The sequence below is a fragment of the Pan paniscus genome, chromosome 5 (assembly GCF_029289425.2).
Source record: "Pan paniscus chromosome 5, NHGRI_mPanPan1-v2.0_pri, whole genome shotgun sequence".
Classification (NCBI taxonomy): domain Eukaryota; kingdom Metazoa; phylum Chordata; class Mammalia; order Primates; family Hominidae; genus Pan; species Pan paniscus.
Window position 1 is genome coordinate 26,152,202 of NC_073254.2, and position 16,014 is coordinate 26,168,215.

At 34.5% G+C, this 16,014-nt stretch overlaps 1 non-coding gene across 1 annotated transcript; it reads right to left on the minus strand.

Moving 5' to 3' along the window:
- Positions 1-1,472: 1,472 nt before the first annotated feature.
- Positions 1,473-1,635, minus strand: LOC112440305 (U1 spliceosomal RNA). The gene has a single exon (XR_003028470.4). It is a non-coding gene; the product is annotated as a U1 spliceosomal RNA (small nuclear RNA).
- Positions 1,636-16,014: the final 14,379 nt, after the last annotated feature.

Genomic DNA, 16,014 nt, shown 5'->3' on the forward strand with positions numbered 1-16,014 from the left:
CTTGAAGAAAACTTGATAATTTGACTCTTCTAAGAAATATGTCTATTTCAGCATGTGTTGGTATACTTAGAAAGGAAACATGTCTATTTCATCTAAGTTATTGAATGCATTTGCATAAAGTTGTTTGTAATACCTGCTGATTATCCTTTTAATGTCTTTGGGGTCAGTAATGACATTCTTCTTTTATTTCTGATATTTGTTTGCAATTTGTGTCTCCTCTTTTTATTCTAATCACTCTGGCTAAAAGTTTATCTTTTTTGTTGTTCTCAAAAAAACAAACAGCTTCGTTTTCATTGATTTTCTCTATTGTTTTTCCATTTTCTATTTTATTGATTTCTCTTCCTATGTTTATTATTTCCTTTCTTTTACTTACTATGAGTTTTATTTAAGGTAGAAATTGAAGTTTTTGAAATGACAGTTTTTTTCTTTTCCAATATAGTTGTCTAATGCTATAGATTTCCTTCTAAGCACTGTTTTAGCCGCATCTCACAAATATTAATATGTTGCTTTTCATTTTAATTAAATTTAAAATATTTCCCTTTTTTTTTTTTTTTGAGATGAAGTCTCGCTTTGTCGCTCAGGCTGGAGTGCAATGGCACAATCTTGGCCCACTGCAATCTCCACCTCTGGGGTTCAAATGGTTCAAATGATTCTCCTGCTTCAGCCTCCTGAGTAGCTGGGATTATAGGCATGTGCCACCACACCGGCTGATTTTTGTATTTTAGTAGAGACGGGGTTTCAACATGTTGGCCAGGCTGGTCTTGAACTCCTGACCTCAGGTGATCTGCCCGCCATAAGCCTCGCAAAGTGCTGGGATTACAGGCATGAGCCACCGCGCCCAGCCCCAATTTCTATTTTTATCTTTTCTATGACTCACTTGTTATTGAAAATTGTGTAGCTTAAATTCCAAATCCCTGGGAATTTTTTCAGATATCTTTCTGTTATAGATTTCTAGTTTAATTCCTAGTTTAAATCACAGAAGATACTTTGCATATAATTCTATTTAAATTTATTGAGGTTTGTTTTATGGCCGGGAATATGGTCTTTCTTTGGTGAATGCTCCGTGTGCACTTGAAAATAATGTATATTCCACTGTTATTGGGTTGGATGTTCTATAAACGTTGATTAGGTCAAATCAATTAATAATATTGTTCTTGCCTTCTATATCCTTACTGATTTTCCCTTTACTTGTCCTCTTGATTACTGAAAGAGGAGTATAGATGTCTTAATGATTAATTTGTCTACTTCTTTTAGCTCTAGCAGTTTTTGCTTCATGTATTTTGAAGGTCTGTTGTTAATTGCACACACATTTATGCTTTTTACCTCTTCTTATATCTTGTTTTAAACTTACTCCTTTATTATTATTTAAGGTCCTTCTTTATCACTTTTAGCATATTTTGCCTTTATATGTACAATGGGTTTGTTTTGTAGACAGCATGTAAGAGTACTATGCTCTTTTTATTTTTTATTTCAGGGAAAAGCAGTTACAAAGTTTCCAACCAGCACAAATTCCATAGTCAGGTTTTCCACATGTGGGGAAATCACAGGGGTCAGCACATCCAACGTGCAATGGACAAGCCTTGCACTGGGTAAACCATGTTCATGGTCATGGAATCTCATTTACCAGGTAAGTATTGGTCTTGCTTTTCAAAAATCAATCTGATACTTTATGCATTTTAATGGGAAATTTAATGTAATTATTGACATTGGTTAGATTTAAATCTGCCATCTTGCTATTTGTTTTATATGTATTCTATTTAGTCTTTGTTCCTTTTTTCCCTCTTTTTCCTTCTGTTCTGAATTAATGGAGTATTTTTATGATTGCATTTTACACTCACTATTGCTTTTTAAAAAACATGTATTTTGGGGGCCGGGCACGGTGGCTCATGCCTGTAATCCCAGCATTTTGGGAGGCCGAGGCGGGTGGATCATGAGGTCAGGAGATCGAGACCATTCTGGCTAACATGGTGAAACCCCGTCTCTACTAAAGATACAAAAATACAAAAATTAGCCGGGCATGGTGGTGGGCGCCTGTAGTCCCAGCTACTCGGGAGGCTGAAGCAGGAGAATCACTTGAACCCGGGAGGCGGAGCTTGCAGTGAGCTGAGACTGCTCCACTGCACTCTAGCCCGGTGACAGAGCAAGGCTCTGTCTCAAAAATAAAAACAAACAAAAAAACATATCTTTTATAACTTTTTAATGGTTGCCATAGGTCTGCTAATATATACCTTTAATTATTCACAATCTACCTTGAAACTATTGTGTTTCACATGTAGTTTAAGGATCTCACCCTCACAGCTCTATACTCCCACGTCCTCTTTCCCATCCTTTGTGCTAAAATTTTCATAAGTTTTAGATGTAAATATTCTACCAGCATACACTACATGGCTACTACTTTTGCTTTAGTCATTCAATTATCTTTCAGGGCAATTATCAACTTAAAAATATCTTTGATATTTACCTTCCTTTTCAGCATTTCTGTAATCTTCATTTCTTTGTGTACAACTAAGTTTCTAGGATCTTATTCCTCCTGCTAAAGTACTTATTTAATTTTTCATCTCGCACAGATCTGCTGATAGTTAATTCTTTCATCTTTCGTTTGTTCAAAACAATATTTATTTGACTTTATTTTAAAAGATATAGAATTCTTGCTGATTCAAGCAATGGATAAAAAATATAGAATTCTGAGATGCTAGTTTTTTTTTCTTTCAATGCTTTAAAGATGTCACTCTTATCTTCTGGGTTGCATAAATTCTAATGAGACATCTACTATAATTCTTATTTGGGTTGCCCTCAAGATTTTCTTTTGACTCTTGGTTTCCAGCAGTTTGAATTTTATTTGTCTAGTTAGATTTTTTTCCTTACATATGCTGCATGGGGCCCCATGCATTTCTTGGATATGTATTTTGATGTTTTCCATTATTTTTGTTTTTTCAAATATTTCATCTGATCAATTTTTTTCTTTTTTATTCTGTTTGTATGGCATCTAACGTCTCTTCATCTCATGCTTTGACTCAGGTATGACAGTGCTTGCATCCTAATAAGGGCCTTTCTTTAAATTTCAGTCTTCTTGGTTGTGCTGCAACCTTAGTTCTCTGATGGAAAAAAGTGTTATAATTGTACTGTTTATCTGGAGCTTTCTTGTTATGGTAGATGTTATGTTTTCTTTCCAGTTTTCCTATACACCAATAATATCCAAGCTGAAAGCCAAATAAAAAACACAGTTCTATTCACAATAGCCACAAAAAAGTAAAATAAAATGCCTAGCAATGCAGTTAGCCAGGGAGGTGAAAGATTTCTACAATTAGAACTACAAAACACTGCTCTAAGAAATCAGAAATGATACAAACAAATGGAAAAACATTCCATAATCATGGATAGGAAGAATCAATATTGTTAAAATGGCTATACTGCCCAAAGCAATTTATAGATTCAATGCTATTTTTATCAAATTACCAATGATATTCTTCACAGAACTAGAAACAACTATTTTAAATTTCATATGGAACCAAAAAAGAGTTCGAATAGCCATGGCAATCCTAAGCAAAAAGAACAAAGCTGGAGGCATCAAGTTACCTGACTTCAGACTATACTACAAGGCTACAGTAACCAAAACAGCATGGTACTGGTACAAAAACAGACACATAGACGAACAGAACAGAATTGAGAGTCCAGAAATAATGCTACAGACCTACAACCATCTGATCTTTGACAAAGTTGACAAAAACAATGGAGAAATAACTCCCTATTCAACAAATGGTGCTGGGATAACTGGCTAGCCATATGCAGAAGATTGAAACTGGACTCCTTCCTTACACCATATATAAAAATTAACTCAAGATGGATTAAAGACTTAAATGTAAAACCCCAAACTATAAAAACCCTGGAAGATAATCTAGCAACTACCATGGTGGACATAGAACCTGGCAAAGATTTCATGACAAAGACACCAAAAGCAAGTGTGACAAAATAAAAAATGGACACATGGGACCTAATTAAACTAAAGAGCTTCTGCACAGCAAAAGAAACTATCAACAGAGCAAACAGACAACCTACAGAGTGGGAGAAAGTATTTGTAAACTGTGCATACAACAAAGGTCTAATATCCAGAATCTATAAGGAACTTAAACGAATCAACAAGCAAAAAACAAATCCCATTAAAAAGTGGGCAAAGGGCAGAATAGACACTCTCAGAAGATATACATGTAGTCAACAAGCATATGAAAAAATGTTCAACATAACTAGTCATTACAGAAAGGTAAATCAAAACCAGGATGAGATACCATCTCACACCAGTCAGAATGGCTATTAATAAAAAGTCAACAAATAACCGATGCTGGTGAAGTTATGGAGAAAAGGGAATGTTTATACACTGCTGGTGGGAAGGTAAATTATGGAAAGCAGTTTGGCAATTTCTCAAATAACTCAAAGCAGAACTACCATTCAACTCAGTAATCCCATTATTAGGCATATACCCAAAGGAATATAAATGATTATACCATAAAGACACATGCACATGTATGTTCACTGCAGCACTATTCACAATAGCAAAGACATGGAATCAACCTAAATGCCCATCAACAGTAGACTGGATAAAGAAAATATGATACATATACACCATGGAATACTACGCAGACACAAAAAAACAACAAGAACATGTCCTTTACAGCAATATGGATGGAGCTGGAGGCCATTATCCTACGTAAGCTAACACAAGATCAGAAAACAAATACTGCATATTCTCACTTTTAAGTGGGAGCCAAACATTGAGTACATATGAACACAAAGAAGGGAACAACAGACATTGGGGCCTACTTGAGGGTGGAGGGAGGGAGAAGGGTGAGGATAAAAAAACTATCAGGTACTATGCTTATTACCTGGGTGGCGAAATAATCTGTACACCTAACCCCCCTGACATGCAATTTACCTATATAAAAACCTGCACATGTACCCCAAACCTAAAACCAAAGTTAAAAAAATAAAAATTAAGATTAAAGTTTTACTATGAAAAACCATAAGTTTACACGGATATTTCCAATTGCAATCAAACAGTACAGAGTACATTGCCTTTTACCCATGTCCACATGCATTTCCCTTCTCAACAGTGGGAAACCTGACTCTCATCCTCTTATTATCATAGATATGTTATATATGTTATACATATATTGTGTATATTCAATTATAAAATATTACTATAATAAATGCATTTTATTAAGTCTAGAATACAGAGAATGTTTCTGAATTGCCAGCCCATACCCTTGTGAAAAACAAACCTGCTAACTATCATTCAATATCTCTTCATATTTTTAAAGATAAAATTTACATAACTGAAGTGCATAAATCGTAAGTGTTCAATTTAATGGCCTTTAAAAATTTACATAATTATAATATTACGTACTTATATACTTATAATATTACAAATTTACATACTTATAATATTACAAATTTAACCTCTTGTTTGAAGACTGCTTTGGATAAGCTCCACATGCAACTTTGACATCCCTTTATTACAAAACTTATTGCAATGATTTCTCTGTAGAGACATCCATTCTGTAGAGAAGTCCACTGTGTTCACTAGAATATTAACTCATTAAAGAAAGGGACTATACCTTTTCAGTTTGGGGTTTCTACTTTTGGACAGTATCTGGTATACAACAAGGTACCAATGAATGTTTGCTACATAAGTAAAGTTCCATTGGAACAAATACCCTGCAGCTTTAAATAGGGGAGCTGTGTAATTTTAAATCTAAGATCTGCTTACTACTAAATCATCAGCTAAGGGAGATTCTACTAAATCACCAGCCAAGGGTGTTACGACAAGAATTGTCAGAGCATGAAAGGAAGAAGAAGGTAGCAGTTGAAATGCTAATAAATCATTAGGTTCCTATAACTCTTTACAGAGACATAAAGCTGCTCTAATCACTTATCAACTAGCCTTTGAAATTGGTGGGTGGCACAAATTATTTCCACTATATTTATATATTAAGACTTCAGTCTTAGCAAGATATTTCAAAGTAAGTATAGGTTATCTGTCCAAAACTTAATGGAGAAGAACATTTTTGTAGTTCTTGGTTGATATTCTGACATCTGAGATTATTATTTTCAGTTGTCTAAAAGCAGAGGGTAATCAAATCTGTTGACAGGTATTACTTTTATAGCACTAACTATCTTGGCAAAGAGAGAGGTTACATGTACTGAAATATGATTACACAGTTGTTTTGGAGTCGTGTCTGGAGATGTTCTGTTTTTCTTTAAATAACAACAATGAAGAATATTATATTCTTATATATATAATTTCATCAAATACTTGTTTCAAATGTCTGTAAGAAACTACCACAGAGCAGTTTTATAAAAAGAGCCCTGGAGAGAAATTTTAAATTTCAATTAATTTAAACCTGGATTCTGTCTCTGGATCATCCAGCTGCCAACTTGAAACCTTAGTCAAGTCATAATACTTTCAGCTAAAGGAAGACAATAAAGCTACCTCATAAGGTTGTTATGAAGGCTAAATAATATGTCATTAATAATAATAATATTAATAATAAAAATAGAGTGAATTATATGTATTGGGGACTTACCATATGCTAGACACTCCAAATTTTGTATTTAATTCTCACACAACCAAATGAGGTAGGCCTTATTATTACCCTTTTTGAATGATGAGAAAACTGGAGTTTAGAGAAATTAAGTGTATTGCTCAAGGTCACACACAGTAAAGTAGTATAGCAAGAATTCAAATCCAGGTCTCTCATACCAAAATACAATTGTAATTGTAATTGCATTTCTTCCCAAATACATGTAAAGTGCCTAACAGAATGTCTGACATATATTAAATCATCACGATGTGCTAGTTCCTTTTGTTTCTTACTCTACATCCTCTAGGATATCTCAAACATGCTATCAAATTTAACAACCACCTAAAATATATTATGCCATCAAATCTGCATTTCCAACTCAAACCACCTTTCTCCAGTCTCAAGAACTATACATCCAGCTTCTTTAAGTGTCCAACAGGCATGCCAAATTCAAAATGGCCTCATGCAAACTTATCACTTTTCTCTTAAATGTGCTCCATTTATGATCCCCAAACAGTGAATATTACCATTTATTCAGATGCCTAAAATAGAAATATGAGAGTCAGGGCTTTTAAAAAATAGTTTTGTAATCTGATTTAAGTCTTCAATGCATATTGACATGTTGTTTATATTTCCTAGGATGACTGATCAAATCTTTCTAATCATTAAAAATTCAGCTTACATATTATCTCCCCTTTGGATCTTTGTAATATCAGTTAAATAGTATCACCTCTGTTCAGCTGCCATACCTTGTATATAACTCTTTTTTGTTATCATACTATATTTTAGTGATAAATTTTCATATTTCTCTCTTCTCCTACACTAACACAGTACATCTGAACTTTTGGGATGATAGAAATGTTCTATATATGTGCTGTCTACTATGGTAGTCAATAGCTACATGTGGCTATATATTGAGCATTTGAAACGTGGCTAGTGGTATTAACGTAATACCTGTCTGTCAACGTAGGAACTAACTTCTTAATTTTGTTTATTTTTGCTTAATGTAAAAATAATTTTAAAATAGCTACACATGGCTAGCAACTACCGTAATGCACAGTGTAGCACTTGATTTTGAGCTCGGTGAGGGCAAATACCATATCTTACTCACTTTTATCCAATGCCTAGAACATAGCAGATCCTCAAAAAATATATGGAGAATGAGTGAATGAATGAATAAATATTTTACAGTGGTAGAACAGAGAAAAATCTACTTATCATAAGCACCAGGGAACTATTACATAGAGGTACTGTGAAAACTAATAAGCACTGATTTCTTGGTGAATAAAAACTTAATGCAAATAAGTTTCTAAAATGAAATGGAGAAGTAATTTCTATCGGGTCAACCCACTCTCAGGTAACAAAAATAAGCTCCATACAAAATATAAAATAGAATTGGATTAATCTAAAGGCACTCTAGAAGACATGAAAGAAATTGGAGGTAAACTTATACTTGAAAGAAGGAAATGGCCATGTAGTTTTCCTGTTTTGATACAACATTTTGCTGGAGGGTAGGCCCTAGTTGCAGCTTTCTTGGTGGGTAAAACTCCAGTAGAAATCCAGTCTTATTGGCTTGGAGAACCACAGGACAGATTTTGGAGGCCATGGCAGCTGGAGATTGAGGGGGAAACCCACAAAAGGTAAAAGCCATGGGTGGGGCAGGGCAAGGGGGATTCTATATATGAACATGGATAAAATCTCTGGCTGACCCCTGTACTACATATGCACAGGGATAACTCCAAATAGGCCTTATGAGTCTAAAATAACTGAATTGAGTTTTCAGCTGCTCCACTCCACAAAAAACAGGATTGGAGTTTGAATTAAAGTTAAATTAATTGCCTGCTTAAAAACAAAAACAAAGAAAACAAATTCCTCAAAGGGACATAACGATTCCAGTGTCCCTACAACACATCATTCATAATATTCATGTGATCCACAATTACTAGATTTATGAAGAAACAGAGAAATGTGATCTCAAGACAAAAGGCAAATAAGTGAAGACTGACTCTGAGATGACCCAGAGGTTGGAATTAGCACATAGGGATTTTAAAACAACTATTATAACCATTCCAAGGATTTAGAGAAAAACATGCTCACAATGAATGAAAGGAGAGAAAATTTTAGCAGAGGAATCAAAACTACAAAAGAGAAACAAATGAAAATCCAAAAAATTTTTTAAAACCTGTATTTAAAATTTGCAAGATAACTTTAACAGTAGATTAAAATGAGAAAGTCAATAAATTTGAAGATAGAGCAATAGAAAGTACCTAACCTAAAAAAAACAAGAGAAAAGATTAGAAAAAAGTAGAGTCTTAGTGATCTGTGGAAACAATGTGGAAAGGTCTAGCATATGTGTAGTTGTAGTCTCAAAAGAGGAGAGAGAGCAAAAATATTTGAGAAAATAATTGGAAAATATTTCCCAAGTTTGGTGAAAGGCATACATTTACAGATATAACTATAACAAACCCAGTGAAGCCCAAGCAGGAAAAATACAAAGAAAACCACATGTATGCACATTAGAATCAAACTTCTCAAACCATGGTTAAAGAGAATCTCTTGAAAACAACCACAGATTAACCACAGATTAACATATTCCATAATGTAGAATGATATGAAATAACAATAATTTCTTATCAGAAACAATGGACACAAGGAGACAGTGGAATGACATTTCTAAAATGGTGGAAGGAGGAAAAAAGTCAACTAAATGCAAAAAAAAAAACATTTGAGGATGAAGGCAAAAAAAAGATTTTCAGGTAAATGAAAACTAATTTTTATTAGCAGACCTACAGTACAAGAAACACAAGGGAAATTCGTTTTTTTTCTTTTTTTTTTTTTTTTTTTGAGACAGAGTCTTGCTCTATTGCCAGGCTGGAGTGCAGTGGTGCAATCTCAGCTCATTGCAACCTCTGGCCCCTGGGTTCAAGCGATTCTCCTGCCTCAGCCTCCTGAATAGCTGGGACCACAGGTGTGAGCCACCACGTCCAGCTAACATTTGTATTTTTAGTACAGACGGGGTTTCACCATGTTGGCTAGGATGGTCTCGGATCTCTTGACATCGTGATCCGCCCACCTCGGCCTCACAAAGTGCTGGGATTACAGGCATGGGCCACAGCGCCTGGCTAGAAACACAAAGGAAGTTCTTTAGGCAAAAGGAATTAATGCCAGGTGGACACTCAGTCTTTAGAAAACAATGCAGTGCCCCAAATGATATATAGGTGGCTAAATATTAAGATTGTCCCTTTCTCCTAGTTTGTTATAAATAAACATGACTAAAGAAAAATCTATATTTGCTTTAAACCCCACATTGTATTGTGGGATTGATAACATTTTTAGATGAAGTACATATGACAGCCAAAACAGAAGAAGTGAATGAACCTCTATTTTCAGAAAGATTCTGCTTTACACAAAATGGTCCAATATTAAATCTAAGTAGGCTGTGAAAAATCAAGAATGTCAACTATGACCCCTAGAGCAACCACTTGAAACAATATAAAGTTATATAACTAAAAAGCTAACATTCATTAAAAAATAATTCTCAAAAAAATTGAATTAAACAAAAAAAATTGAGAAAGTAGTAACAGAATTTAAAAACAAAAAGCAGGCGGGACCAACAGAAAATAGTAGTAAAACTGTTGGTCTAAACTCAACTCTGTCAATAATTCAATTAAATGGAAATGAACTAAATGTTCCAATTAGAATTCATAAATTCTCAAAGGAGATAAATGAGTAAGATTCAACATAGTTTCTCCATAAGAGATGAACTTTAAATATAAAAATACAGATATGTTGAAAGCAAATGACAGGAAAAGATTTATTATGCAAACTGTAAGCCTAAGAGGGCTGGATTGGCTATATTAATATCAGATGTAATAGATGCCACAAGACAAAAAGTAAAAACAGACATACTGTAATAATAAAAGAATAAATTTGCATAAAGACACAATAATTATACATGTATATGGGCCTAATAAAACAGGTTTAGGATACGTGACATGAAAGAGTAACATAATTAAAGGGAGAAAGAGACAACTCCACAATGATAGTTGGAGATTTTTTGTGCCTATTCTGCTTATGTAATATAGTTGGAGATTTTAACATTTAATAACAGCAACTGGCAGAACAAGTAGATAAAAGATCCGAATAATGCCTTCACTCTCCTTTACCTAATTGACATTTATAGAACACTACACCCAACAATTGCAGAATAAACATTATTTTCAAGTAACATGTAATGTTTACCAAGATCAATGAAATGCTGGGCCATGAAACAAGTCTCAGCGCATTTTAAAGATTAAAATAATGCAGACAATGTTTTTGGACCACAATGGAATTAAATTAGAAACCAAAAACAATAAGATATCAAAAGAGGATAAAATTCACATATCTGGAAATTTAAACACATATTGTCTATAATCCATGGGTCAAAGAAAAAAGTCATAAGACATATTAGAAACTATTTCAAACTGAATGATAATGAAAATATATCAAAATTTGTGGAATACAGCTAAAGTAGTGCTAAAAGAGAAATTTATACCTTTTAAAGGCTTAGGATAGGAAGGAAGAAAGGTATACAATGAATGATCTTTGTTTCCACAGTAAGATCCAGAGAAAGAAGAGAAAAGTAAATCCAAAGTAAGTAGAGGGGCCAGGTGTGGTGGCTCATGCCTCTAATCCCAGCACTTTGGGAAGCCGAGGTGGGAGGATCACTTGAGGTCAGGAGTTTGAGACCAGCCTGGCCAATATGTTGAAACGCTGTCTCTACTAAAAATACAAAAATTAGCCAGGCGTGGTGGCACATGCCTGTAGTCTCAGCTACTTGGGAGGCTGAAGCAGAAGAATCTCTTGAACCTGAGGGTTGGAGGTTGCAGTGAGGTGAGATCTTGCCACTGCACTCCAGCCTGGGCTGCAGAGTGACACTCTGTCTCAAGACAACAACAATAACAACAAAAAACAAAGAAAGTAGAAGGAAGGAAACAATAAAGATATTATAAGAGGAGGAAAGTATGAAACAGAAAACAGACAAATGATAGAGGAAATTAATAGGTATAAAACATTTTGGGGTTTTTCTAGGGGAAATGACATTAAAGTTTGACATGCAGAAGAAAAGAGAAATCACCAATATCAGGAATAAGTATGTGAATATATTACAGATCCAACAAATATGAACAAGTGTATGCTAATAAATTCAACAACTTAGAAGGAATGGACATATTTTCTGAACAATACAACTTACTAAACTGACACAAGATGAAATAAAAATTCTTAACTAGTCCTATATATAAAAAAGAAATTGAATTTGTTATCAAAATCTTCCCTCTGAACTCTGTTAAACATTTAGGTAAGAAAAAAATAACAATCTTACACAAATGCTTTCAGAAACCCAGGAGGAAGAAACACATCCCAGTGCATTTTATGAAGTCAGCCTGATCCTGATACTAAACTTGACACAGACATTTCAAATAAAGAAAATGAAAACACGAGTCATGTTAAGTTGATTTTCTTTCCCCATCACTAACAGGAAGGCAGGAGGGCCTGAGTTTGCGGGTAGGGAGTGCGGGCTAGCTGGCTGGTAGGGCTACAACATCAAACTTGTATGCAGTTCCCAACTGCACATGGAAGAAAATGAAGCCCAATCTGGCCTTCAGGTTACTACAAGACCTTGAAAGAAGGCTGAGGTGGGTGAAGAAATGTAGAAAAATTAACTTACAAGGTAAAACACCTGATTGGCTGAGTAAACATTATTGTCAAACACTTTGAGAACTCTATGATTTATAAAACTAGTACTTATAGGAGAGTTCTTTGCAATTATGCTATGCCAGCAATGGTTGATTTTACTGGTCATCTGAACAATCCACATGGTGGACATTGAAAATAAATAAGATAATTGAGTGATAATTAAATCAGGACACAAATGGAAAAAATGATGAAACTTCTGAATACAAACAAACCAATAAAGAAACAACAGCAATACACAGAACTCCAATGCAGAAGAAGAAAGTGAAGAACAAAATGAAGTCATTTCACCCCTAAACTTTGAAGAGAATAAAAACAAAGATTACTTAACATTTTTATTTGAAGTTTGGTTTTTACAAAATACACCTTTGGATGAAAATGAGGCTGACCAAATCTCAAAGGGTTTCTTTTCTCCTTTTAATGTTTAAGCACTGCTGGAGTGCAGGGTACTTTCTGGTGAGGCAGTCCTGAGAAAGTTCTTTGAAACACATTATTCAGTTTGAAAACACAACAGAAACAGGTACTTGAGATCTACAAGAGCTGCACTGGGAAGAAACGGGGAAGTGAGAGATTCACTTCTTTCCTACTGTCGCTAATATGGAGGACATAGCTGAGAAAAAGCAATCACCGGTATTGGTGAGGCTCACTGATGAATCTCAGGGCCAGAGAGAAGGATGTGGGATTTCTCCCTCCTGAAGCTGATGCAGGAAGTTTGGCTGTGAAATGTCACACTACAATAACTGAGAAGTGGGAAATGAACAAGGAATTCTGGTGTGACCTGGCTTAGATTATATCTAGTAGACTTTCTTTCAAAATGGCAATCATGGTAACTAGAACTTTAGAGAAATAATCCCAACATATCTCCACACCTTGCTCTTCCTCTGCCTTAAATATGTAGAAGTCGAAATCAGTTTTCTGTTGTGGGAGGATCATCTATTGCTTTGGGAGCAATTAAAGATGTTCTTTTTTTCTGTTGATCACAAGAGCTTTAGAGCTCAATAATATAATGTCTGTCCTCTTTCAGAACAACAAAGAAAAGGCAAATGAACTGAAGGAAATCTGCTATTCACAATGTACAGGCATGCATGATGCTTTTGAAATGTTTTTGCTAGCAATTGTTTTGTGTTTAGATGATATAAAGGTTGACAGAAATGTTAGATGGACTACCTTTATAGCTGGTTGAGCTTTTGTTCTCTGTAGTGCATTAATGTTTTGATTTAATTATAAATCGTTGTTCATAAAAGTATCCTATTTTCAGAAAGACCATTTGGAAAAAATCTCCAGGGCCACACCTCCGATATCTTCTTTGCAATAGGCAGCTTGACTGCAGCGTTGCATTACAGAAAGAGATTGAAGATATTTACATTTATCGTACATTTTGATTTGAGGAAGCCGCAGGGTTGACAACCATACTTGATGCTGAAATGCTGGGAAATTCCTCAAGGCTCAGCAAGATAATCTAGAATCTAAATTAACCACAGAGAATTACTATAAAGAAATAGTGCTCCACCATGAGGCACATTATCCATGTCCTTAAAGACATTTTCTTAGAACAGTACCTCACAGTTCCTAAATGTTCTTAAACAGTCAAAAGCAGTTCACTGGTGGCCTCGGTCATAGAACAGCTTACACTGAACACCATGCCAATGTGTACTCAGCTGACTTATTCAATCCTGATAATTGAATAACAATTCTCTGCCAACCTTCATTGTTGGAGGTTAAGGCCAAAAGGCAGAAAAAAAGACAAAGAGCTTCCACCCACCACGTATAAAACTCCCTATTTATCTCACTTAAAGTTTTTTTTTCTTACTGTCTACATATTACTGAAGGTCCTGTGTATTCTTCCTTTTGATGAAGTTTGAGAGTGAAAGCTATGAAATTGGATGAAAGCGTCTCAAACCACAACTAAGAAGCACTTCAGCAGACCAGAGGTCAAGTAACTTTACACTGCTTAACATAAATGTTGATATAAAATAGGATCTTAATTTAACAGTAGACACATATATAAAAAAGCTATACATAAAGCCAGAACTTCCTACAAGTACCTAAAAACCACTGAAAATGCCTAATAGTTTTTCTTTTTATATCTGATATTTAGAGGAAAAGCTGTGAGTTATATTTTGGCCACTTAATCACTGAATATTTACCCACGGACCTTTCACTAAATATATTAAACACTAAAAACCTGCTGTTGAGTGGCCACTATTTGAACTTTCTTTCTTTGAAGACTTTTCCTTTCAGAATTTAGCATTAAAAGAACATTCCATTTCTGTTGTTGGCAAGCTAGGGATATTTTAGTAAAGTAATTTTGAGCATAATGTCATGAATCTAATTACCAGGTATTATTAAGTTACCAGTTCTTTTAAAAAGTAAATGTTAAGGAGGTGTGAGGAGAAGGAAAATATTTTATAAAATATTACAATAAAGCACAGGATTGACCATTGACTAATGGGTGTTTTAGTGTATTGTTAGAAATATGGAAAGGGTAGTTAAGGAAATTACCAACCAGCAGCAGAAACTGTGAACTCACCAAACCGAGATTTCAATGTAGATTTCGTCTTTTTTATGTGGCCATAAAGACAGAATTAGAGTTTGGACAGAAAGTAATCCAAAGATGTTCCACATCTGGTTGTTTACATTCATTTGTTGGGTTTACATCTTAACGTGTTCAAAGGAAGACATACAAGTGACCCAGAAACATATTTTAAAAAAGTACAACATCACTAATCATCAGAGAAATGCAAATTAAAACCACAGTGAGATATCATCTTACACTAGCCAGAATGGCCATGATTAAAAAGCCAAAAATCCAACAAGTGCTGATGAGGATACAGCAGAAAGGGAACACTTATATACTGTTGGTGGGAATGTAAATTAGTACAACCTCTATGGAAAACAGTATGGAGATTTCTTAAAGAACTAAAAATAGAACTACCATTTGATCCAGCAATCCCACTACTAAGTATCTACCCAAAGGAAAATAAATCATTATACTAAAAAGACAACTGCACTCATATGTTTATCACAGTACTATTCATAATAGTAAAGTTATGTAATCAACCTAAGTATTTATCAATGGATGATTTGACAAAGAGAATATCATATTATATATACATATATATTACTTCTCAGCCATAGAAAAGAATGAAATTATGTCTTTTTCTCAACAAGGATTGAACTAGAGGCCATTGTCCTAAGTGAAATAACTCAGAAATAGAAAGTCAAATACTGCATGTTCTCACTTGTAAGCTAAACAATGGGTACACATGAACATACAGAGTGGAATAATAGACACTGGAGACTCTAAAGGTGGGAGGGTGGGAGGAGGATAGGGTTGAAATATTACCTATTGGGTACAATGTTCACTATTTGGATGACAGGTACACTAAAATCCCAGACTTCCCCACTATGCAATATATTTATGTAGCAAAACTGAACTTGTATCTTCTAAATCTAAATAAATACATACATAAAACCCTAAAAAACACTAAGTAAACTAAGAAAAGATGGAAATTTCCTTGACCTGATAAAGGATATTTATGAAATTATTATAGTTAATATAATGCTTAGTGGTGAAAGACTAACCATATTCCCTTCAAGATTGGACTCAGGGCAAAGATGTACCCTCTTAATGTTGTAATAGAAGTCCTAGCCTATGAAATAGGGCAAGAAAATGAAATAAAGAATATAATGTTTGTTGATG